At 40.7% G+C, this 25,715-nt stretch overlaps 1 protein-coding gene across 1 annotated transcript in view; it reads right to left on the bottom strand.

Annotated features, from left to right (window-relative positions):
• Positions 1-25,715, bottom strand: part of syt1a (synaptotagmin Ia) — a gene marked incomplete at its 3' end in the record, with an annotated part of 197,113 nt that overhangs the window by 119,497 nt on the left and 51,901 nt on the right. The window contains exon 2 of the mRNA XM_080491799.1: positions 20,304-20,359. The remainder of the gene's footprint in view (positions 1-20,303; positions 20,360-25,715) is intronic.

Below are 25,715 nucleotides of genomic sequence, written 5' to 3'. Positions count from 1 at the left end.
TTTGGAAACACCAAATCACGGAAAAACCTGAAATGTGAGCAGCAGGAGAGACGCCGTCCTTCTCTTCTGCTGAAGAACTCGCTGATAGCGTTAGCATTAGCAAAAGCTGGGTCTCTAACAGTTACTATTTAATTAAACTGCTGTTTTATTAGAATCATTAACGTCGAGATTATAGAGCATCTTCCTCTTAGTAACATCCAGATTATAGAGCATCTTCCTCCCACTAACTGCAAATTTGTAATAATTTGTACTACTCAATGCTAATCAATAGCAACAGGTAAATGTAGTGTTGCAAGAAAGTCTCAAAATAAAGTAGTTTTCTCATAAAATACTCAATTAGTTCAACACATTTAGTTGCATTTGATTCAGTTTACATGTATAAAATATCTGCATTCAAAAGACATGTGTCTATGTATATCTAAAAAAAAACCACAATATATTTTCAGTAATAATAAAGAAAATAATGAACAAATCTGAAAAAATCTGATTAAAAATTCAGAACATATAAATTGTTCTTTACCTTTGGTCCCTTCACACACATGCTGAGCTATAAGGTCTATCCAACCTTTAAAGACATGAAAACCGGGATCACAGTATCTCCAGCGTGGCCTTTTATCCCCGTGGCTCTGTGCCGTCCTGCACCGACTCTGTCCTCTGAGCAAACAAGATTACCTTGATGAACAGAGGCAGGCTTGTTTACTTCTTCTGTCAAGGTACTTTGGGGGTGACTCACTGTCGGCTACCAGCACAAACTTTGCTCCCAGGGATCTTTTTCAATTCAGACTGAAATAAGAGACGATCCTGTAAATTACTGCCTCTTCTCACATTCTGCTCTTTTTTTTATTATCACAGATATTCTGTCCTTAGATAACTTTCAGCATTAAGCCTAATTTAAATCATGTTGGGTTCCATATCTCAAATACAAATAGTTTCTGTTGTAATCTTTATATCCCAAAAAACTGAATTATGAATTTCTTCTCAAGTTTTAAAGTGTTTCCACCAGCTACTAACCAGGTCTAAGCTGTGACTCAGATTTTAAATAAGAAGAAATAAACTTTCCTCTCATCACTAGCGTCAGTCAGCTCTCAGGACGCATGAGTCTTTAGAGGACGAGCCAAATAATGTGATAATAGTTGATGGAAACTTTGGTCCCCCATGATTGTCGTGTTAAAAATGTAAAAAGAAAAGGTAACTCCTCCTAAAAAGAATAAAATTGTATGTGTGCTGTGGACTAAGAGGAACATTTTCACAAGTTTAAATTTGCTTGTTTTATAAAGCTTTGCGAATAAACTATGTATTAAGATCAATGAATCCAAAGAGATCTGTAAATGTTCCTCAACACTATGGAGGTGAAGACTTTCAGGCCCCATTTACACGTTTACAAGTGAAAACGGAAACCTTTACCATGTTTTGGTGTTCTGTTTACACAACAACGGTGCTTGGAGTCACTGAAAATGCTACTTTTTGAAAATGGCTCCGTCTCCATGGAAATGGGGGGAAACGCAACTTTTTAAAAACCATACTACTACTGGTCATGTGCATCACAGTAGTGGTAAGTAGTTAATGTGCACATGCTCAGTGGATGGACAATAACAACGTTTGCCTCCATCGTGTCATGACTCCCAGTCCATGGTAGTTTTATTTTGACAGTCACCGTAATAACAATCCAACTTGGTCGTCAACCGCCAACCCATGGCCTGGCATGCCAGCTACATCATTTCCAGCATGTAAACACATTCTTTTTTTTAAATTAGAAAGGAAAAATTATGCTTTTTCCATTGAAACCGCCTCAAAGTAGGACACCCTGTCATGTGGAAGGCATCTCAAACACAAAATCCAAAGCGGGTAAGAAGACACGACAATTGTTTAGCGAGGAGGAGCGGCTGCTGTTCTACGTCGACTCTTAGGACCTCCTGACGACTTCTTTCTTTCTCATACTGGTGAATATTCCCACGTCGGGGCTCCGTGCTGCTGCACATGCCTGAGCGAGCCGTGTTTACCGCCTTACTACAGCTGTTCTATTCACTGAATACAAACACAGTTCATGGATCAGTTTAGGTCACATATGATTGTGATAGGTGTCGACATGTGTCTGGTCTGCTGTGCAATTGCCACAGCAAGTGAGTGAGAGAGAAAGAGAGAGAGAGAGAGAGAGAGAGAGAGAGAGAGAGAGAGAGAGAGAGAGAGAGAAAGAGAGAGAGAGAGAGAGAGAGAGAAAGCTGTGTACTTGGTTGGCAGACCGCCATTTGAGAGTGGGCTCCATCTTGACTAAGGATGACTGATTCCTATCTCACCCTGTCATTTCCCACAATGGTTGATCCATCTACTGGAGGCGCTGCTCTTTCAGCCGGCTCAGCTGAGACAGAGGTGCCGCACGCCGCCAGGGAGTGGGGGGTCCGAAATGGACGGTGCGGGAAAGACGGCAGATAAATCACAGGGACGGGAAACAGAGAGGGAGCTTTACTGTGGAGGATCCAGCAATTCACTGAAGATATTCAGCGGCTTCACGGGAAACGTGAAGAATTGACGGCACGCACTAATAAGATCTCCCCACCGATCCATGACAGGAAACACAAAAAAGGTTTCAAGCAATGCAGAGACAATGGAAACCATTTACACGTACATTCCTGTTTGAAATAACCTGAATGACTGTGATGACACAGAACACCACCGCAGCATGAATAAAATGTCTGACTTTCCAAATGTGTTTCAGATTAGAAATGCACCAGAAAACTACATATTCCAGGAAAGTCGACATGAAAGCATGGAGGTGAAAGTTTTAGGTGAAATAAGCAGCACTTACGATTTCAATCCTGAGTTTTTGTTTCACCAAGAGAAAAAAAGAAACTGTAACTTTAACAAACGAACCCATAAATATCACAATAATCTTTGTTGATGTAATTAGCACCAATGGGAAAAACACAACATAAATACATTCTCAAACAAAAGATTTACAAACTGTCCACACTTAATCTTCAACGAAACATTTTTAAAGTATGGTTTCCATCACAGTAAAGTATCTGAACGGCATGTTTACTGTCTTAAAGCATGTACCATAGAGTGCAGTTGTATTTAATGTGCCATAAACTGCCGGATCTTCACCCTCCATAAAATCTGAATGACCTTGTGAGCTGATTAATGTTTCCTCCGTCTCCATGACAACGCTCTTCGTCCTGCCCTAGTTAGTCTCTGCAGACTGTAAGTCGCACCGTGCACTCAGGTGTGTGTAAGTGTGTGTCGGCTCTCTCGGGAACTGCATTCACGTGGAAGGGGGGAGCATTTTTAAAAAGTTACGCCATCTTTGACTCCGAGCACGGTTTTCATGTGTGACGCCCCAAAATGCGACATTTCCACTTGTTTTGTTTGTTGTGTTTTAGAGCGATTTTCCATTCAGGTGTAAAAATCTTCAAAATAAGACACAACCACATAATTCTCTCTTTATCCAAGGTAGTTCTTTTTTTTTTAATCATCGCAGCTTGTATTCAAAACTCTGGCCAGCAGCTGGAGTGACCTCCTTCAGTCTGAGTAACAATATCCATACTATTAAAAAAAAAAAAAAAAAAAATCACATAAAAGCCACGCAGTATTTCATCTCCTCAACATCTCAAAGTTCACGTTTCATCTTCTGCAGCCTGGCAATTTGGAAAAGATGTTAGCTTTGCACAGATGGAAGCCTACTCATGTAATCATGGCTGGGTGCATTAGCATCGGGGGAAGATTGCCACTGCAGCAGTGGCTCTAATGCATCTCTCCGGCTCGGGCTCTCCAGCAGATGATCAAAGCTCGTCTGAGCCTCCAGAAAGCTTGACTCCGGGGGCAGAGGCGTCGCCGACATCCAGCCCCTTCCACCTTTGCCTTTGAGGGCCCGACTGTGCTTTCATTTACTCCCCCCGCCTCGCCGCTCGTACCGAGAGCCGGTGCCCCTGAGTGACAACGCGCCACTTTCTCCTTCCGCGAGTGCAGAAAGGCCGAGGCGAGCATTGAAATCGCTCCCGAGAATCAAACAAAAACTCCAAAAGAAAACAGTAAACGCATTCATCAGTTCGGTGAAGTCTGTGTGGCGGCTGGAAGGAGAAAGCTGCCATGTCAAGTTGACCCCTGCGGTGGAAACTTGCTCCTGTGGAGGCCGACCGGATCATAAAAGCTCTTTGGAGTTTGACAAGACTTTTCTTAAGAGGTTCACTTTGTGTGCAACAGCCGGTAACTTACAGAACTTGTCTAACCATTAGATGAAGGTCAGTGACTAAGCCTAACCACAATCAATGACTTTGGGACAATTACTCTGCTTTACATAATAATCCCTTTCTAGTTAATGTCATCAATATTGATGACGTTGTTCAAATACAACACAAGTGGATCTATGAAGCCTCTATTATAATTAAGGTTTAGCACTAAAACTTTGTGACCAAAACAGTCGTTTTTCTGACTTTCCACCGAATCGGATTTAACACGTTTGATCTTTAAAATGACGCTAAAAAAGCTTATAAAGTTTCAGATATCATTTTGATATAAAATTGAATCTTATGGTGCGATAAAGTTGCAATTAGAATTTAGGATGGCAAACATTTCATGACACAGATTTTAGGGGTTTCACTCTCACCAGTATATTTTAGACAATTTTAGGTTTTAAACCAGCAGTTTTGCATGTTTTTCCCCTTTTTTAAAAAAAAAATAAAAAATTGGAGTGATTTTGGTATTCCTTTTAGCTGATTTATTAGTTGTTTTTTTTAACAATTTCTTGTATTTTTAGTTATACCCCCCCCCCCCCCGTCCCCCCACTTTCTTTTTAAGCTATTTTCCCTTTTTGCCCTTTTAGTTATTCTGCAATATTAAAGTCTTCTTGAAAGTGACTGCAAATACAATAAAAACGGCCACAGTTTGAACTCCTCTGGCCTATATGTTTTTACTTAAATTTGTCCTTTTAATGAGCAGTTTTAAAAATATCGTCTAGATATACATGTCACATGCAGGAAGACATATTGGAAATGCACATTTCAGACATGCCATCTAAGAAACTTGTTCACAAATCAGCCAAAAGCGAGATTTTTAATATGATTTCCTCTATTTTAAGTCAAAATTCATTTCTCTATCTTATGATTCTTATCTCTCCCGCTCTTGACATGCAGACGAGGATATTTGATTCCTCTTAAGTCATACTAAATGATGATCGGATGCCTTCTGCTGACGTTCCCCAGCTTATTAGTCTAGCGAAGCAGCTTGTGAACACACAGCGTTTTATTCTGGGAGGTGTGAGAAACCTGACGTAGTTTTCAGAAATAACAGCCGTCTTAGGAGGCGTTTTTGTTACCAAGCAACCCGACTGCAAACCTGACTTTGACGGTGACGATGAAGTTTCACGTTAACTAAACAGACCGTTTATTCAGTCCAAAGTAAGTTAGTGAGGTTTTTGTTTAACTTTTTTTTAACCGTGACGTTGAAAGAGAAAAGTCCAAAGTTCATGTGACTGTAATTTATTTTTAAAACTTACATTGAGAAGAAGATGTATGGATCCACAGAGTAAAGATTAACTGGCTTCTCTCATGATGTCTAAAGTGTAAAACAATCAAAAGTGTTTCATTTGTGGTCCAGGAGGAAATACAAGTGCTTCTGAGGTATTTGTTAAACGGAACAATTAAATGCCGCTTTATTCGATTAGGTGTATGTTACTGGGACTTAATGCTCCAGACCAAATAATATAATATGATCCAGGTATACAAGTGTACATTATAAACCACAGGTATGATCTTTGAGTGTCTTCTTCCAGTTTCTTCTTAACGAGCAATAAAGAGTGAAAAACAATCACAGAAGCGTTGAAATATACTGTAAGTGAAATCAGTGATGCTCGTGTAGAAATTTCTTAAACAAAGATTACTTTAAAACGACACATTAAACTTCATTTATTCATATAAACACAGTTTTTCCAAGTTTGGCTTCAAAGTTCTCTTCCTGCTTCAGTTCGTACAACGGCCGACACTGAGTGAATGAGAAGCCAGAACTCCTTTATGTTAATTGGTTACTCTCATGTGTTTAAAAAGTCTTCAGGATCAATTGATCCTTGAAATGCTTTAGAGGGGAGTTTTTTGTGTTCCTCAAACCAGTCTCAAAGCATTTGCATTCTCTGCAGCAATTAGTAAATTCACATCCACATATATGGCAGGAACCAAAGTGTCCAAGAAGAACTTGGTAATGAAATGTATTCTGATGCCATGAGACCTTAATGGCAAAGAAAACATGATCCATCAGGTCGGACCAGCCTGGGTTTACTGTGTACTCCGTAAGGCCCCAAGAGGAAATGTTATGGTATGATGTGTCTTTACCTTGCTGTTATTTAAACAATCACACAAACACAACACACACACACACACACACACACACACACACACACACACACACACACACACACACACACACACACACACACACACAGTGTGCGGGGTTGAGCTCTCAAACATGTTAGAGAGGAATAAAGTCTCCTCTCGGAGGTGTCGAGGCTCTGATGAAGCCACGCAGGCAAACGGTTCACCGCTGCTCCAACACAACAAACAGACACGCTGAATTACACTCCTGTGTTCATTTTGGAGGAGATCGCGAGCCAGAGCGGCATTAAACAAGCATCTGGGCATTTTGGCTCCGGCTGCCGTGGGCAAGGTGGAGAAACCCCGGTTTCTTTCTGTGGGACTCATCGTCACATCTGAGGCCACGTCGTTCAATGTAAAGAAGAAAAAACATCAACAGCCGGTTTCTGATAAATAATGTGGAAATATACTTCCAGTATTTGTTATAATAATCTCATCCACTGAGCAGGAATCAGGATTCACTTGTGATCTGCTCCTTCACGCAATAAGAAAGAATTAAAAAAAGCTCAAATTTGAGAAAGACGAAAAAAGAAATGTGCAGCTCACACCGACTGTCTCATTTATGTTACATATGAGTAACATAAATGAGAAATGTTGATTTAAATCCTGAGAAGCATCATTCCAAACATGACATCACCAATTATTATCGGGCAGAGTTTTGCGATTACATTCTGGAAAAAACAACTAAAAAGGTGAATAAGATTTGACTTTTGACCAAATGTACAACAATATGATGATGTAAGAGGAGTGAAGTGTTCTGCTTGTTATGCTCAGACAAACTACAAATAGGAAATTGAGAAATTTAAGAGAAGCAAGTCTTAGGCCCAAGTGAAAACACAAAACCTTGGTAGCATTTTGGGTGTCTGTAACTGAAAATGCTAATTTCTCAAAACGCTGCTACTGCGCTTTTGGAACACAGCCAACTTGAAGACTTTGTATATGAATTAATAATTCAGTTAATAACAGAGAAAATCTGCAAAAAAGTAGCAACTTTAAAAAAATAAATGTAAATAATAAATCAAATGAATGACTCAATGGTTTGAATCTGAACTGATGTTGCTGTAAAAGAAAATATGATGAAACAGGGAAAAAAATGTATTTCCATTTAAAGTAATTACTCAATTGCAGACCTTTTTTAAACATAAACGAACATTTCGATCAGGGGTGTCAAACGTGAGGCCTGTGGACCAAATCAGCCAGTAAGAGGCTCCAACCAATCCGGCCAAACCACCAGATAGATTGTAAAATTTTAAAGAAAATATTGATTATATAACACATTTCTTAAGCGTAGTGGACACAGTACTGAGACCAGAGCTGAGATATCGATGAGCTGCAGTGATGCTACAAAACCAGCCTCAAAGCCATGCTGTCAGGTTTGTAAAAAACACCCAGAATGCAACAGCTATAGGAGAAATTTCACTCCAGTTTGCATCATTAAAATTGGTTTCTTGTTGAGATTGCAGCAATATTTGGTACTAATTGTTCACTCAAGGTGAAACTATTTCGCATGTGGCCTCTGTTTAAAGTCGGCAATTAAGCTGCAGCGAGGATAAAAAAAAAGACAAACTCTAAGGCTGACCTGTTCCACACGATGATTTCCTCCAGTCTTACTAATCCATGGGAGAGTGAAATGTAAAGTGAGGAGCTGAGCAGGCATCATCAGACTGATTGAGTTCACCCCCGTGGTCTGTTTAAATATTTCCCCCCCAGATTAAGTTTGCTAAATACACAATTCAGCACAGTTGCGTGAGGCTGAGGCAGAGCGGCGGGCTGAGGCCACAGCGAGAGGAGGCGCCATCAATCCATTAACAGGCCAATTCCAAGCAGCCCGGGGACAGAAATACCTGCTGCACTCAAACTTTATGTGGCACGAAAACCTAAAGAAGAAGCAGGAAAAGTCCATCTGGACTGTCAAGGGGTTTTTCATCGTGAGGACTCCTCCGTTTTAGAGCTCGTTTACCTGGACCAGAGCTCTTTGGAGTTTTACTGAAGTCCGTTCTTAGAATCCAACAGCTTTCCTTCTTTCCTCTGCCTAAAACGTCTGTCTTCGTCATCCTTGTGCTTTAATCCAACCCTGCTTGAATTTGGCCGCACTCTTGTTTTATTGTTTCTGAACTTTTATCTCCGACCTGCTTTTCAAATTTACAATATGTTTGTGTTTCTTTCCCCGATTCTGGTTCCTGGTGAAACGCATCATTTTTCCCTTTTTCGTTTCAGGAACGCTTTGAAAACAATGCCGGTTTCCATGGAAACAGCGGAGAAGCTGAGAACGATGTTTTAATTTTGGACCACTGGTTACGGCTGTTTGTTTGTTTTGTAATAAAACCACACACACACACACACACACACACACACATAAACATTTACAGCGACCATGGGTGCACAAGCACAGTAGCAGGGTTCTGAAAAAGTGGCATTTTTCTCCATTTCCACTGAGACGGACTCGGAACTGCTTTTGGGAACTGCTTTTTCAAAAAGTTGCATTGTCGGTGGCTCCCAGATAAAGACCCAAAACGTAACAAAAGTTTTCTGTTTTCAATTGAAAAAGGGGAAACGAGTTTGTGTTTCCTTTTCAGATTTACTGGCGCATCGCGCAGCTGGAACAGGCACATCTCAGCTGTTTGCTGCTTCAAGGAATAGAAGTCTAAACAAACTCCTCATGAATGCAGAATGGAGGCATTTCACTTCAATTCTGAGGAATTTGCTACTTTCAGACCTCTATGTGCTCCAATTCCAGCTCAGTGGTCTGTTTTAACGTCTCAAGTATTTCTCAGAAAAGAGTGTGGAGACTCAATAGCATTAAAGAGCATCGTCCACTTTAAACGTGCAGGTTCAGTTTGCTCTTCAGGCAGTCAGAGTGGCCTTCTGCTACTCTTTGAATATTTACCAAGAAGAAAGATAATCCCCCTCAATGAAGAAAAAACAGCCACAATCCCCGAGGAGGGGTTGGAAAGAGGGATTAAACTTTACCTCACGCCTACACTCGCCCCCTCAAACCTGCTTCCGATTCAACCAAACGTGGATGTTTGGGCCTCCCTGCGGTGGAAACTCCACACGGTGCTGCTCAGTACAGACACTGGCTCGGTTTGGAGTTCGCCTCGGGCTCCGATGAGTCAACCAGAGACCGATCTGAGAGCAGCTGGAGAAGATCTTCCACATCGTCGAGGAACAGATTCAAATGCAGCAGCTTTGATCTGGTTAATGTGATGCCGACAATCTTTTCTGCCACCTTTGGTTGCCTCTTAATGCCAGCGGTCAGCAGAGTGGGCCGGTACCAGACTGCTCCCTGGTGTTCTGCCGTTAAGTCGTAACATCGCACTGGAAGATGTGTTCAGGGGTGTTAGGTTGAAAGCGTTGGCCATCTTCTCACTCTGAGTCTTTGGACAGGAGTTTGCGTGATTGAAATGTTGTAATTTGTTCAAGCTGCTTGTGCACAAGTTGCTTGCTTGCTGGATATTATTTTGGCAGTTCGGGATTAAAGGACACACAGTAACACGATGAAGATGAGGATTCTGAATGGGTTTTTGAGAACATTATGTACTGTGAGATTGTAGCCTGGGACAAAAATCTGCCTTTGTATGAACATTTGTTACATTTTTTTTGTCTGTTTTCTGTTCTTTTTTTTTATCAAAAGACCTACCAGCAAGTCTATTCTGTTAATATTTTGGAACTTTTATGTAATTTGCAGTGATCTTCTGATTCCGGATGGTAGTTTGAAGCCAAACTGATGTGACAGTTTGCATTTTCAAGTACTTAATTATCGTGCAAATGATGAATGACTATGGTTTCAGTCTGTGTTGACTTTGCGTGTTCTCACTGAGTCTGTTTCCTTAAGATATTCCAGATGTGTTATAAGCCAATGACTCCAGTGTACATTACCCTGTGATGGACTGTTAACCTTCCCTCTGTTTTGGGCTGTTTTCTCTATATTATTACTTATTTTATTGGTCCTTACTGCTAATTTATACAAACACTTATTTGAGGAAATACGCCATGAAAAAACAGTTCCTCAGTCTTCAGCCTCAGATGGAGGGATGATGGATGGAGGGATGATGAATGGAGGGATGATGTATGGCTGGATTTGTTCAATGCTTTGGGTACAGGATGTGTTTGGGGGTCAAAATAAACCGTCTATTTGCACATTGTTTAATCATTTGCCATTTTGCATCGTCTATACATCACTGAATGCGGCAAAATAATAAGCAACTATACACATGACTCCAAATCCAACAGTTTAACCAGAGCACACAAGCAGCGAAAAGCAACATCAAATCTATTTTCACAAGGAAATATGGACATACTCGCACAAATTTCTCCGACAGTGATGACAAGTTCCTATTAATGTGACATACAACAGAAAAAAACCTAACTTGGGAGTATTGGTGAGCTTTCAACATACTTTCAACTGTTGTTGTTTTCTCTTACAGAACAAACGAATGAGGGAAGGCTAAACAAACATTCTGTTTAAGAACAGAGAGAAACTTCATCCAAATCTAGATATACATCAAACTACACATAATAACCAAATGTGCAGGTCTTGGGAATGTTTGAGACAATAGTTATTAGAAAATAACAACCAATCCAAAAGTCTGAATCTGCAAATTTCTCCACATGTGAGATAAATAAAGGGATATCTTATCTTATCTTATCTTATCTTATCTTATCTTATCTTATCTTATCTTATCTGTACAAAACATAATCACTGGTTCTTTGGCTGACTGCCTGACTCTCCAATGAGCTTAGAAACAAACAAAAAAACCTCTTGCATAAGTTTTTTGGTAGATATCGTAATGGAATCCAAAATCACCAGCGCTTAACAGATAATGAGGTTGTTGATCACAGGAACGTTTGGAGTAATTTCTCCTGCATAGAATATGAATCATGCAACATTAATGTCTTAATATAATTTAGTAAGCCCTTTTTAGTTCTTCAATCAGCTTTGGCCTGTGTGAGTTATTTGACAGTCACGAGATGAATCCAATGCGCATAAACAAGTGTCTTTGTCTTTGAAGCACTTTGGAGCAGGTGGCGTCCTTCCACACTGATGCTCTCTTTGCAAACATGAACAGATAATTGACTCATCCAGAAGCTATGAATCTGTGCAACAAAAGGACTTTCTGACTGTGGGAAATTCTATTTTACTCTCATTCTGACGACTGATGCTCCTTTTAGAGTGAAGCTATGCTTTAAAACAGCAATATCATCCATTTGTATAATGAAATTTATACATATATATATATCCACATGCCAACAACAGATTTGCACTAAATGACTAATTGATTATATTCGATCACATGACCCTGGTTCATGTGTGAGGGTGCCACTGTGATATAGTTGTTAATACTACACTGAATGACTGTGAGTCAAGAAACATGATGTGTTGCCAATGGGTTTCACTTACATATTATAACTATTTCAGCAGTCTTTAAGTGTCAATGTTTAGTCACATTTACCCATTCACACACACACACACACACACTCAGACATCACTGGTAGCAGTTTCTATGTAAGGTCCTCGACTCTGTTTTCATCAAGGACAATTTGACACAGTGACCGGAGGGATTGAACCACCAACATTTGGATTGGGAGACGTTTAGCTCTGTCGAGCTCCTGTGTGAGTGTGTGTGGAGTTGTCCATGTAGTGTCTTGGTTGTGCTTGATCATTGGCTTGAGTGTATATATATATATATATATATATATATATATATATATATATATATATATATATATATATATATATATATATATATATGGATAGAAAAGATTCAATAATGGATGGATGAATTCATTCAGTGATGCTGGTGCTGTTTTGGGAGCCACGAGACATCACATGGGGTCACCTGCCTGCTCCAGGTTATCAAGATCTGCCTATTACAACGAAACAAAACACTGGAGAACAACGAGCAGACCTCCGAGAGCGACAAACATCCAAACACACTGTAATATGAATTCCTGTAGCCGAATCCTACTTTACAACTTTTTGAAAACAATGTTCGTTTACATAAAAACTCAACAAAACAAACTCATTGTTTCTTCTGGAATTTCATTATTAGCTGACTTGAAAAGAGTCAAGTTTCAATGGCGCACAGTGCAGTTTTCTGTGACTAAAGCTTAATGTAAATCCATTTGAAGAATCAACTAATGAAGTTGACAGCTCTGCAGAGCAACACTGGAACTGTCTTTGACAGCGAGGCTCGTTCAGTATCAATGAGCCGCACGTCGCTCTCTCGGGGGAGCCCAGCAAACAGGGTCGCTCCTTTGTGTTTGTCATATCTCCTCCAGCCCGTGGTGACCGCAATGTGTCTCAGACGCTCTGGCTCACAAAGGACGGCTCGGCAGCCAGAAGACGAGGGGACCGGCGCACCGTGGGGAAATGGCTTCCCTGTGGCCATTTTGAAAAAACCAGACCATCTTCCCTGATGTGTTGTCTTCTCTAAAGCTTATCCTGAAGGGTGTGTGTGTGTGTGTGTGTGTGTGTGTGTGTGTGTGTGAGTGTGTGTGTGTGTGTGTGTGTGTGAGAGGGGCTCTTTTCTCTTTTCTTCACCGTGTAAGGATCACGGAGCTGCACTGACCATAGCCACCCCATCTGACAGTTACTACACATTATGCTGCAGCCTGAAGCGAACATCCGAGCCACTAAAGAACATAAAGACCAAACAGCTGCAGGTGATATATGTTCTGTTTATGACCTATTTCAAACACAGACCCTTTGTATACTACTATATATATAAGAGGAACTGCAGAGTAAAAAGATGCATATAGGAGGAGACGCCAGAGCAGGCTTTTAGTGGATTTACAGGGTGATGATATAGTTTCAGATGCAAATCTAATTTGAAAGCGTTAAACATTACATCATGATGGAAGACATTTCTATGATTCACTATTAGATGTTTGTGTGTACGTGAATTGTGTATTAACGATAGAACTTTACCATTGACGAGATGGAAATAAATGCATTAAAATTCTCCAAGTTTATATAGTTAGGGTCCCTAACTAGTGCAGAAGGACCCTATTGAAATGGTAAAGATTATTATTATTATTATTAACTCTTATACTTTCTTCATTATGGGAAAACGCAGTTTGAGGGCCTAAACATACATAACTTGTTGCAACACTTTGCACAGTCATCAGCCCCAGAGAAAAATGGGATAATTTGGAAGAATCACACAAGTGATTGGAAAAATGGCTCAACGGTGCCGCCTGGAAAATTAAAAAAATGCAGCCCCCGGATCCCGTTTTGCAGAGAGCTACGAAAGTCGGCACATATATGTAACAGCCCAAGCCGCACAAAAAAGTCTCTTAGACACATACCGAAAACTCAATAGGAAGTCCACAATTGTATCTGTGTAACAGAGATTTTGTGTTTTCTCTTTTTTTTAGTTTCACTCTGTTTGAGTGTCGGTGACTTATGGTGCTTTTCCACTAATTCCTACTCAGCTTTACTCCACTTGACTCTACTCGCTATTGACGCTTTCAAACTACGTGCTAGTCCCCGCTACCAGGTACTTTCGTGGTACCTGCGCAGCCGAGTTTCCAAGCGAGCAAAGGTGAGTAGAAAATGTTAGGTTGGCAGACGGAAGGCCGCTGATTGGCCGGCGCGTCACAACACATGAGTCAGACATCAGAAGCGTCATTTTGTAAACCGATCACAACAAAAACGCTCACAAACAGACATAGACGCACAGAAAGAAACCCCGTGGAGCAGCGACAATGTGCAGGCATTTTTTGTCCAGTTGCCAACCAGAGGATTCAAAGGAAGCTCCACGGAGCGACCCGCTATGATTATTGGGAGGTCTCCAAGCTGCAGTGTTTTGGATGAACTGGTTTCCCTGTTAACTGGTGACGGGCTTCCTTGAGCATTCACTTTTCACAGCAGATGTTAAAAACCCAACCAAAATCAGTAGCTGTCCAGGCGAACGTCATTTAACCGCATTCCCATTAAAGTTTAAAGTATTGTACCGTTTGATTGTCTTATTTTAACATCAGTGGCTGGTGGCAGAAGTCACCAGTTAACAGGGGCACCAGTGAAACCGAAACACCGGACAGTGAAGCACGATCATAACAATCCACATTTTGTAATATGATTAATAACATATAACAATATTAACTATTTGATGTGTTATTTGAGCGGTACACATATGATGACTGACAGTCTCGGTCGGAGTCCCCGCGAGGACCCGCTCAAAGGCTGCTTGCAGCTTTAATTGTTGTTACTTTTACATTGGGAACAATTACACCACACATACAGGTGAGCAAACAGAAAATCTGACTATTACTCCGTTTCACTTGACCAAGTATTTGCTCATTTGGTTCATTGTGTGTCATCTGGTTCATTGTGTGTTTATTGTAATGACGTGCCAAATGCATCACAAAGCTGCAAAAAAAACATCTACGCACGGGTGTGAATAAAATCACCTTGACCTTATTAGAATCTACAAAATAAATTTTTTTCATGTCTATTCATACTGGTCTTGTTCAGGCCCACTGTTTATATCACGTATAGGAAAATACATAAAGTGACAGCTTGAATGAGTTAAGCACAAGGAGGAAAAATTTAAGTATGATGACGTTTCAGGCGACGGTTTCAAGTGAAAGTGCATAATTTTTAATAATGCACGCCAATAAATTGCAGGAAAACACAGATCAAACTTGGCACACATAAACTAAACCAGCCTGGATAATTGAAGTACAAGTAATGTCTCTAATCGTGAAGTTTTAATCACGTTGCAAAACGTTAAATTTTTGATGTACTGAGGCTTTTTTCTCTAAAAAATTAGAGAAGGTTAATTTCTGACTTCAGAGAGCAAGAACAGGCAATAAAAGTACCCAAAGTATCCACACGCCAGGCACAGGCATAAAAAAGTATGATAGCTTGATTAGTATTGGTTCAAATATGCTCGAGAATGAGTTTAAACTCTCTGGTGTGTTTAAAACTCTTTTCTCAGACGTTTGAATTGAAGCCATTGTTTCTGGTGCTAAAATGTAATTCAGCGGAGGTTTGACAAACTACTTCCGACTTGTATTTGTCATTGTGTATTTCTCCACAGATAACGTCAATTAAAGTACCGCGGTGGTGTGTGTCATGTGGGAGATTCCCCGAGAGTGTGAAGGGGACATGAAACTGTGGCTGCTCGGTGTCACCCGGACGTTATCGAACGGCAGGTTTCGGGTTTGATTCGATGAGCGAAGCAGGAAATGAAATCGCGGCGCGGCGAGATTAAAGCAGGGAACAAGCGCTGCCGTCTGTCGCTTCTGAAAAGGAAACACGGCTGAATGCTAACCCTGACAGCCACGGAGTGAGATTTCATTTTGTGCCGAGCTCACATAGTGAATGAGAAAGTGACTGATGGAGGTCTGGGAAATATTAGTCTGTGATGGTGAGACATCAGACAACCTCACTTTAGCTGCATCTCCATTATATTCTGATTTCCATCATCTTCTTGCACTGTATTTTTTTCTTGCATTGAAATTGTTTTCATAATTTATACCAAAAACTATGTTTTTTTATTTATTACCATCTTTAAAATCCAAGGTGATACAGCTGAAATGTTTAACTCGCACTAACTAAAACATTTGGATCATTCACACCAAAGCTGCTCATTACTGCAGCAATACGAAGTTCATGTTCTTAATGTCTTTGTGCTTTGAGATTTGTGTTTGGACAATGCACAATAGCAATAAAGGTCAAATATCATCTAATCTAATAGATTTAGTGAATTATTGACAATTAATCACATTTGGTTTTCCTATAAAAGGCCCAATTCACACGAAACAGGAAACTTTCAAGCATTTTGGTGTCTGTTTACACGACAACGGTCCTCGGGGCCACTGAAAACACAACTTTTTGAAAATGCTCCAAAGCCGTCTCTGTGTAAATGGAGAAAACTTAACTTTTCTGAAATGCTGTTACTGCGCACGCACACCACGGCCGTAGTAAATAGTTGTTCTGCACATGCTCAGTAGCTGGACAATAAGAACAAAGTTTCCTCCAGTATCATGACTCCCAGCCAATATTCTCCAAGGACTTGGTAGTTTTATAGATGAAATTCACCGTAATAACAATCCAACAGCACCCACTAGTGGTCCAACATGAAAATCACATTGTTTTCAGTGTTTCTACCATTTCAATGTAAACTGACATCATTATCAAAATGTTGCCTTGTAAAGATTTTCTGAAACTAAAACTAGGCATTTTGACTAGAAACATGTAAATTGGGCCAAAGGTTCATCTTACATAACAACAACGATAAATTAGAGATCTGTAATCCACACACAATAAAATGCCTTTGCTTCAGTTGTAGTTCTGCTTTATTCTTTCTTTTAACTTCTTCAGTCTGCAGCCTCCTCTAACCTTCCCAAGTACGAGATTACAGGTTGAAAGAAACATGTCAATGCCCATGAGCTGAGACTGAGCCGACCACTCTCTGTGCCCAATCAGCATATCTAAAGAGCAGCAGTGACCAAAAAAAAAAAGAAAAAAGCATTGAGGAGTAAACAGCACAACGCTGCACAGCACTCTCGCTTTTCTAACATGTTTCTGCCATTTTCCCAAACATGGCCACTTTTAGCAGTTTGATGAGGACAGGTGAGTGCTCCGACAGCCACTCGCACGTCCTTTTAAGTTAATGTGAATTTCAAAATAATTCAGAAGACTCTCCTCCGCTATCTGCACGCTGGAAATGCCACGAGGTGACAGAGCCGGATGGGTCAAATCCATTGAAACTCTCACAAATTAGCAGGCAAAAAGCTTGTAAACTAAATGGAAAATTGCATTTCTTTTTAAAAATCTCATAATGATGTTTACTACATGTAAAAGAACACTGAATCACTCTGAAGCAATTAATGGCTTGTTTTTATTTTCCTCACATACAGATGAATAGCTTTCTGTTTTTATTGTGAACCACATAAAGTAAAAACGAACAAGAAGCAAATAGCTCTTACCGTAAGTGATCGTATATGTAGGAAAAAAATAGTCGACCATGGAGTCCGTAGAGTTTAAGCCTCTTTAAACTGCCCCTAAGTAACTAGCAGACTCCCTCTCTAACGCCCGATGTGACAAATATTCACATTTACAAATATTCACCAGTCTTGAAGTCGCCGGTATACGACTGTCTACGGTACGCATATCGCAGTGCGTACCGTAGACACGGTACTGTAAACTGTAGGTCGAGGTCATTGTTAATGTGTGCACCAGTCAGACTTTATACACTTTAAGACTCTATAACTCCTTTTAGATAGTGTTTGTTGTTTTTTTCTGTCAATAATGATTCTTATGTAACAGCAGTCACTTAGCTTAGCACTGTATATATTAACATTTATTATCACTTCATTAATTTACTCTGCCGTACTGATTTTTTAACTATTATTCTGTGTTCTTTTCTGTGTGGAGCTATGTCACAAGAATTTCACTTGAAACGATTAACAAAGTATATCTATTCTATTCTATCATGTTTAGCATGTAGCATCGCTGGTGTGTGAGCCCCAATACTCTTTAGCATGTAGCATGTAGCACGGCTCAGAGCAGTTAAACTAGTGAGCAACAAAAAGATGGGTTGTACAACACCAGCAACTTGATCAGCAGAGACATTTGGACCAGCAGAGTTCACATGTCTCTGCTGATCAAGTCGCTGGTGTTGTACAAACCATCATTCTCTTCATGGATATTCTGGCAGAACATGGTTTGCGGTCCGTCTTAATTATGTCATTTTCATTAATGTTAATTAATCTTCAAACCGCAGAAGTCGCTTGTCCTCTCCTGCTGCTGACGGATGACGTCATGTAAAACTTGCCGGCTGTATCGGGGATTACCTTGTGCAGTATCAGACCCGGTACTGATATCAGTGCTACTATTTAACCAAACTGCCTTAAAGCCTTGGCTGTACACAGAACCGGCCTATCGGGGCAGGACACTACACTAACCTTCTTTAAAAGCGTGAACCACATCTCTCACCAGCTGTTTTCAGTTTGTGAAGGAAGTAATTCTATTTTAATCGCTTCTACTTTTTTACAACATCTAATTGACAGTGAAATCAAATGTCCTTTTCCGTTCTGTTTAATGGAACCTGGTTACCACCCACTCCTGGTCCTTCCCTTAGCATCTGTGTGCCATAACACCAGGAAACATCAGTTCACATGGCTTTATGCATCATAGAGTTGTGCAAACCCATTAACCCCTTCCTACTGGTAGATATGTGCATGCTAAAGATGCTAAGCTGAATCACTGGTGGGTCTCATTTGGTAAAGTTGTAGGGTCGTTTTACAGGGAGAGGGAAGAGAGGGAGAATTATTTTACTTCACTCTGGAAATAATGTGCAGTGATTTGGATTTTAACCCAATCATATAACATGACGGATGATTAATAAGCTTACTAATGGGAGAAGGCTGAAATGTGTTGGGATATGAGACGAAGTATGAGGTAAAAAAAAAAAAAAAAAAAAAAAAACAGCAGTCAACACTTTGCAGTGGAGATGGGAAGTGCACAGTCCATCAATCACTGGTGACAGCTCGGACAGACGCCGGGGCCATCATCATCATCATCATCAACGACTGAGGAGTGGGCGCTCCGCTACATCAAATCACAGCAATGATCAGGAAAAGGTGCAAATTTATGTCTCTTACCAGGAAACAAGTGTTTGAAATAAAGAGGGTTTATATGCAGCTTGGTCTTCATACTATCTGCAGTGATGGCTTCTGTTAAATTGTAGAGTTACACCAGGATTGCTTTAGTTCACCAAAAGAGTTTTTAATATAGTAGAAATTTAGTTTTTTTCCGAATTACACTAGATTTTTGACGAAAGCTGAAACTGAAACTGTTTCTAGGAAATTGAGTTTCTATGCTGCTTTAAAAGAAGGCAAAAACTGAGAGCATACGAACTTCTCCGGGGATCACTACACCACTGAGCTTCACTAAGCAACAAGCTGAACTTGACGAGTTCTTAGAAAAGCGAAGAACCAACAGCAGATCAGATCTTTTCGAGACGCTCCAAAAGCTATCATGACCGGGAATATCCTTCACTCTAATTAAATACCTTCAAATTCAGATTATTCTGTTTCTAAAGCCACAGCGTCCCCATCAGCAGCCCCTGCGGGATGCCAGCGAGCAGAAAAGAAACTAAAAAAATACGATAATCCTAAGTACAGACAACCATCTTCCTCTGCAGGTCACAGTGACTGAAGAGGGAATTCTCTGCAAACACTGAGGTTAATGCTTCGAGCTCAGCGGAGCCGCACGCTTACCCAGACAGACATGTCTGACCCCGTGACCCAGTGCAGTCCCCAAAGATGTTGGTAAATCACAATCTGACCCTTTTACCTGAAGTACCCCGGAGCTGTTCCCCTCGAGGTCCAGAGCAGGAAACAAACACTGAGAAAGTAAAGAAACTTTGGCCATGGAACTCATGTTTGTTATGCAGAAATATGTTTTCCTGCTTCAGTGTTAAATTAAAAGTCTAAACTACAGAATAAAGACAAATGAGGTCGTCGTCATGTATATGGAAAGCCAGCGCCTCTCCTCCCCCCCTGAATGAAGGGCCACTCCAGGCTCTCTGATCGCAGCTGACTTCACTCCAATGAATTAACACATGGCTTTCTCATGCAACAGGCTCGGGGGCCATGTTGGAGCCTCAGTGGTGAATATTAGATTGCACGCCTCCAGATCTCATTAAAGGAAGCAACAGGACAACGTCTGCATGTGAAATGAGACCAGAGGCCATCAAAACTCCTGACTCCCCCGCCGGATTTACTGATCTGATTGATACTGTGCGTAATGCATCCGAGAAGAACTGACGGGTGAGATGGGTCGCTTTCTGGAACTATGACTCGGGTGTATTTAAGAATTACACAATTGGCGTAAAATTGGAAGTTTAGGTTGTGTTTCATGTGGGAAAATGGTCCATGGTATGCTATCCATTACATGCACAGGTCATATGATGGATATGAGACACTTACGATATCTGCTGGTTGGTTGAGCTTTTCCTGGTCTTTCTTCTCCAGTTGTGAGTCCACTGGAAAATAGAAACAAACCACACTGTTATTTTGACAGATGAGATTTTTTTTTAATTAATAGTAAAACCAAATAAGAAAAATGAAAAGCACAAATAATCAGATCAACTTAATCAAAAAGCTTCATATGAAATGCAATAACAGCACCTGAATGTAACTCAATATAAATGAATCTTAATATTATTTAAAAGTATTAATATAAATGTCACTTCAACTGTATTTTCTGTCGTGTTTTGTCATGAAATGAGATTATCAAATGAGAAGACACGTCAATTAATGGGTCATTTTCAACTAAGATGTCCAGCAGTAGCCACGATATTAAATAAAATCTGTGTGCCTGGAGGTGGAAGATGTTATAGGAAGTAATTAAAACATACAGTGAAATTAAATACATAGGGAGATTATTTCATTTGGGATTATAGGAAGTGGTCTCCTGTATTTAAACTACATCTTGTCAACTCCATCCTGCATGCATTGAATGTCTATCTCACATCAAACATTAATGGACATTTTAAAAGGCATCAATGGTAAATCTAAGTGAACGAGGGCTGAATTCCCTCTGTCATTTACACAGTAAAACTAAAGTTAAACATTCATGCTAGTTATCTGTCATATTCCTCTTTTTTTTCCCCTTTCGGCAAATAATTAAACCTGAAGTTTCAACCACTTATATTTTTTTCAACACCAACCTAAACTTCTAATTCAAAATGTCATACATCTCACAATAATTGGAAGCAGACGTCAGTGGTCTCATTTGCAGGAAGCAGATGGCACACTACGAAGTGCACAAACAACATATGCCAGGACCATTTAACAGGTTCAAAGGACAAACAAGCAATATGAATCAGGAGAAAGAAATGGCAACGCACTACACCTCTCCCCGAGGGTCTGACAAACGAGAGGCTAAGCACGCTGCCCACTCTTCACTGGAGCTTTGGCAGTTTAAGGCTGCGATGAAATTAGACGGCAGAAGCTAGTTTGCGCAACAGCTGCCTGTGTTTAACCCAGACACAAACGCCAATGCAAAGCCAACGCTGTGTGTCAGACACAAGGAGAAGTTTGATCTGTGGGCAGACCTTACATGTGTTTCTCTCCCACTTGCTTAGGCCGGTGGTCAACTCAGTCCTTGTAATCACGGCCCCGTCTCAAGTGAAAATGCATCGTTTTTGCATTTTAATTCTAGAAAAGTTGCTCTGAAAACAATGTAGTTAGCATGCCAGGCCACTAGTGGGTGCTGTCTGTTATCTTTGGTAATGAAACTACACACATGCAGCAGAGAACAACACGTACTGAACATTAATAATGTGAGTACACAGACATTCTAGAGGACAGACGACCAGGTTGGCTTGTTATTACGGTGACTATCAACTATTTAAAGTACCAAGTCCCAGGAGAATCTGGACTGGGAGTCATGACACGACGGAGAAAACATTGTTCTGATCGTCCATCTACTGAGCATGTGCGGAAGAATTTACTACAGCTGTGGTGCATATGGACAGTAGCAGTGTTTTTAGAAAAGTTTCCAAGATGGTGGAGAGAGTGTTTTCCTAAAGCTCCAACTTGGGAGTAGTTTTCCAAAAGTCTCTTGAAAATGTTTAATTAACGGGCCTATGCTGTATTAAAGATGGATGGATGGATGGATGGATGGATGGATGGATGGATGGATGGATGGATGGACATAATGTACTTTCACAGTAATGTCATATTTTATTTTAACATTGTTTTTTATTTCAACTTTTATCTTATTCTGAATTACACATATCAATCAGGAGGGCAAACTTTCCAAACATTATCTAAATTCATCAATTCTTCTATTTAAGGTAGAAACACACATATGGACAAAAAAGTGAAGGAGAAGCTTGAAAGCAATCGAAAGCAATTGAAAGCAATTGAAAGCAGACACGGCCGGTTATCTTCCAAAAAGTAATGCCTTGATGAAAAGATACAAACAGCCAGGAATTAGTAGCTGATATTCACCAGGAGACAGCAGAAGGGTTTGGAAAAGGTGTTTCATGAATGTGTAACAGTCATGTGGGCCCGGTGGGATACGTTGTCCTAAAATAGACTTCAAACACCCGGGGACACCAGGACCCATTGGCAGCCATTAGCACCCAATAACCTAAGTGAGGAGGACCAAAGGACAAGTCTATTCTTAGAGCGGCGGGGTCGGGAATAAAGCCTTTACACTGAGTGATGCTGAGTGAGGGTCCTGCAGGTAAATGTTAACACAGTAACATGTCAGAACGCACAGATGCCATGAAGGAAAATGCCATGCAGTCAACCAGGAAAGTGGAAATTTTGTTTTTTAACTTTTCAACATTAACTAAGATGAATAAACTAAAACATTGAGAGCTTGTAAAAGGATATAGAACTCTAAAATATCCAAGCTTTTCTAGGATTTCTTCAAGCCCGACAGATTCTACTTTCAGGCTCCGTTTTCACAACACAATGGAACTCTTCTAAATGCTCCGACTGCGTCTTTCTGTAGACGGGGAAACGTTGCTACTGGTCATGCGCACCACAGCCGTTGTAAATAATTCTTCTGCACATGCTCAGTAGAGACCATCAGAACAATGTTTCCGCCGTCGTGTCATGACTCCCAGTCCAGATTCTCCTGGCACTTGGTAGTGTTAAAGTTGAGAGTCACCGTAATAATAATCCATCTTGGTCATTTGTCCATACAATTGTCTGTGTACTCCCATTGATGATGTTTATAGCGTGTTGTTCTTTGTCTGCATGGGTGTGTACAGCACCGACTAGTGGCCCTCCAGGAAAACTACATTGTTTTCAGCATTTCTGCCATTTCCGTGTATACAGACATCGTTTTCAATATGTAATGTAAATGCAAAACCTTTCTGAAATGACAACACAAAAACAATGAGTTCTGCCTTGTCGTGTGAACAGGGTCAAAGAGCCTGCTGATTCTATTCTTTATCAACAATGAAGTCACATAATCAGGATAAACAGACTTAGTTTACTATTTTAGTTACTGACATAACTCTAAGACAGGGACGCCTCTAAGACAGGTTATGGACCCCTCTTCTATCTGTGATTTGCCAAAACCATAACAACAGGGGTGTCGAACACATTTTAGTTGAGGGGGCCAAAATAACGTTAAATATAAACAGTGAAGTTTTTCTTTGTTGCGGAGCAGAGTATATGTGACGAAAAAGTCTAGATTGTCACAAAAACAATGACTCCTGAAAATGACTACAATCTCAACATGAAGCTAATTCTAATGAAATCTTCTGATGCAGAATACAGTGAAATGTCCCCCAAAAAACTTCTGCAGCTGTTGCATTCTGGGTGTTTTTACAAACTCCTCCTAACTGCAACGCTTTGGAGCTGAAGCTAATCTCCCATCATGGGCTCATCCATCTGTTTTTTTATCTTTTCTTTACGCTGATCGCAGAGAGAAAACATCACCATCATCTGTCTATTTACCGTATTTCAAAGTTTTCACAGCGATTGCAGCATCTCAACCTAAAGCCCATCTCCCATTCGGAACACCCTCCTATTCAAAGGAGCCATGTTCTGCCAGCCGGCCTTCACACACTTAATATCCACGGCAAACATTCATCCTGGGAGCCGCGCTGGAGGTGAGCTCAGACATCATTATCATGGCGGTTTCATTGCTTTTTGTTGATGGCTTCGGTCTGCAGACGAGCAGAGGAGTCACACACCTCAGGTTGTGGTTGCATACAAAGAGAATGTCTTTCTCTTGCTGTGCACATGTTAAATGTCAGCAGTGGGTAATGCAATGAGTGGAATGTATGAGCCTGGAAAGGAAACATGTATGTTTGACGATTGTTTATGCGGCTGTCACATTCAGTGAGCTGCTGACCACGGCTGACAGTTTGAGGCCGAGAAATCTGATGATGACACACCAACAGTACAAAGATACATCGAACCGCCACTGGACAAACAATATTCTCGATTCCTTAAATTCAAAAACTTGGAGTCCTTTTGAAATGAATGTAGCTGCCAAGGTTTTCAGTTTATTTCACCTGGCAAGTGAACAAAACACTGTTCTTTCTGTCCCCTCGTGGGGGTGGCAAGATGAAGCCAGCAGATTCGATCGGCTTCAAAAATGTATCTCTTGAAATCTACTTCATAGTAACTTCAATATTAAAAAGTAGGGAGATATGACACAAATGTATTTGTTTATTTATTTATTTGTAATATCTGGAATCAGTTGAATGGTCGGATTGTTTTAGTTTGGGTAAATATTCTCTACCTGAGTCTGGTTCAGCAGGTTTTTTCCAGTTAAAATGAAGCTTTTCCTTCCCACCGTCTCCTCTGCTCACTCATGTGGAATTGTTTTCTTATGTGACTTGAGATGACTGCTGTATTTGACGCTACATGTAAATACAATTGAATTGAATTTCACAGGTACTGATACTCTCACACAGTAAAAATGCCCATATCAACAGGCACACAGCACCAGCACTGCTTTTGAAGTGCTAAATATAGAAACTAATAATATACTTACTATGTAGTGATATACTGTAAACCAATATATCTGTGGCTATGCCACCTGTTTATAAATTTTGCAAAAAATGTTTAGCTATGTTTCTGATTTGGTTTGCACCATGAAACAAAGCCTCAGATTCATTTATCTGGAGCTGAAAAGAACAACTGAACATCCAGCTGTCCATTTATCCTCTGCAGACAACACATTAGATATTATTAAGGCCAGCGGTGGAGAGTGATGTGATACTCGCATGCAATAAGAAGGGCAGTCTTGTGATAAGCGCAAACATGCAATATTGAGTGTCGCCTCATATTCGCGTTTAGATCGCAGCATCTCTCTCATAGGAAGCCGGGGAGTGGACCCACGTTTAGGGAACAATGGCTCCTCCTTTGTGTCGCGGCAGGGGCACGGAGCCAATATCCTGTATGGAGATATTACTCCGGAGGAGCGAGAGCTTTCGTCATCCTCCTCGTCGGGCTCTCGGTGCAGTTTGAAAGCTGGATGGAGAGCCGTTGTCGGAGTTTTCCCCCGAAGCTGCTTGCTTCCTTCCCACCAGACAGGCAAGCTTTGACGACAGCCAGATCTGAGGCCCACTTGAATGTGGCTGAAAGAGCTTGGCAGGAGGACGGCACTGAGGCTGTTAGAAAACAGCCAAACGATGAATACACCTCGAGCCTGCCAAACCTTTGCACAAGGGCACTTTTATTTTTGCTGGATGTAATGAGCCGGCCATATGACACTGTCTGCTACACCCGTTTTTCACTGCTTACATACGGATGCCTTGTTTCGTATTGTGAGTCACATCTTAAGTTTACACCTCTCCTCTCCAAAAAGAAGAATCATGCAGACGAGGACGGGATGTTTTGTTTGTGGCGGTGGAGTTT

The sequence above is a fragment of the Lipophrys pholis genome (genome assembly GCF_963383615.2).
Source record: "Lipophrys pholis genome assembly, chromosome: 22".
NCBI classification, from domain to species: Eukaryota; Metazoa; Chordata; class Actinopteri; order Blenniiformes; family Blenniidae; genus Lipophrys; species Lipophrys pholis.
The sequence above is the reverse complement of the archived record's forward strand: the minus strand, read 5'-3'. Positions and strand labels throughout refer to the sequence as shown.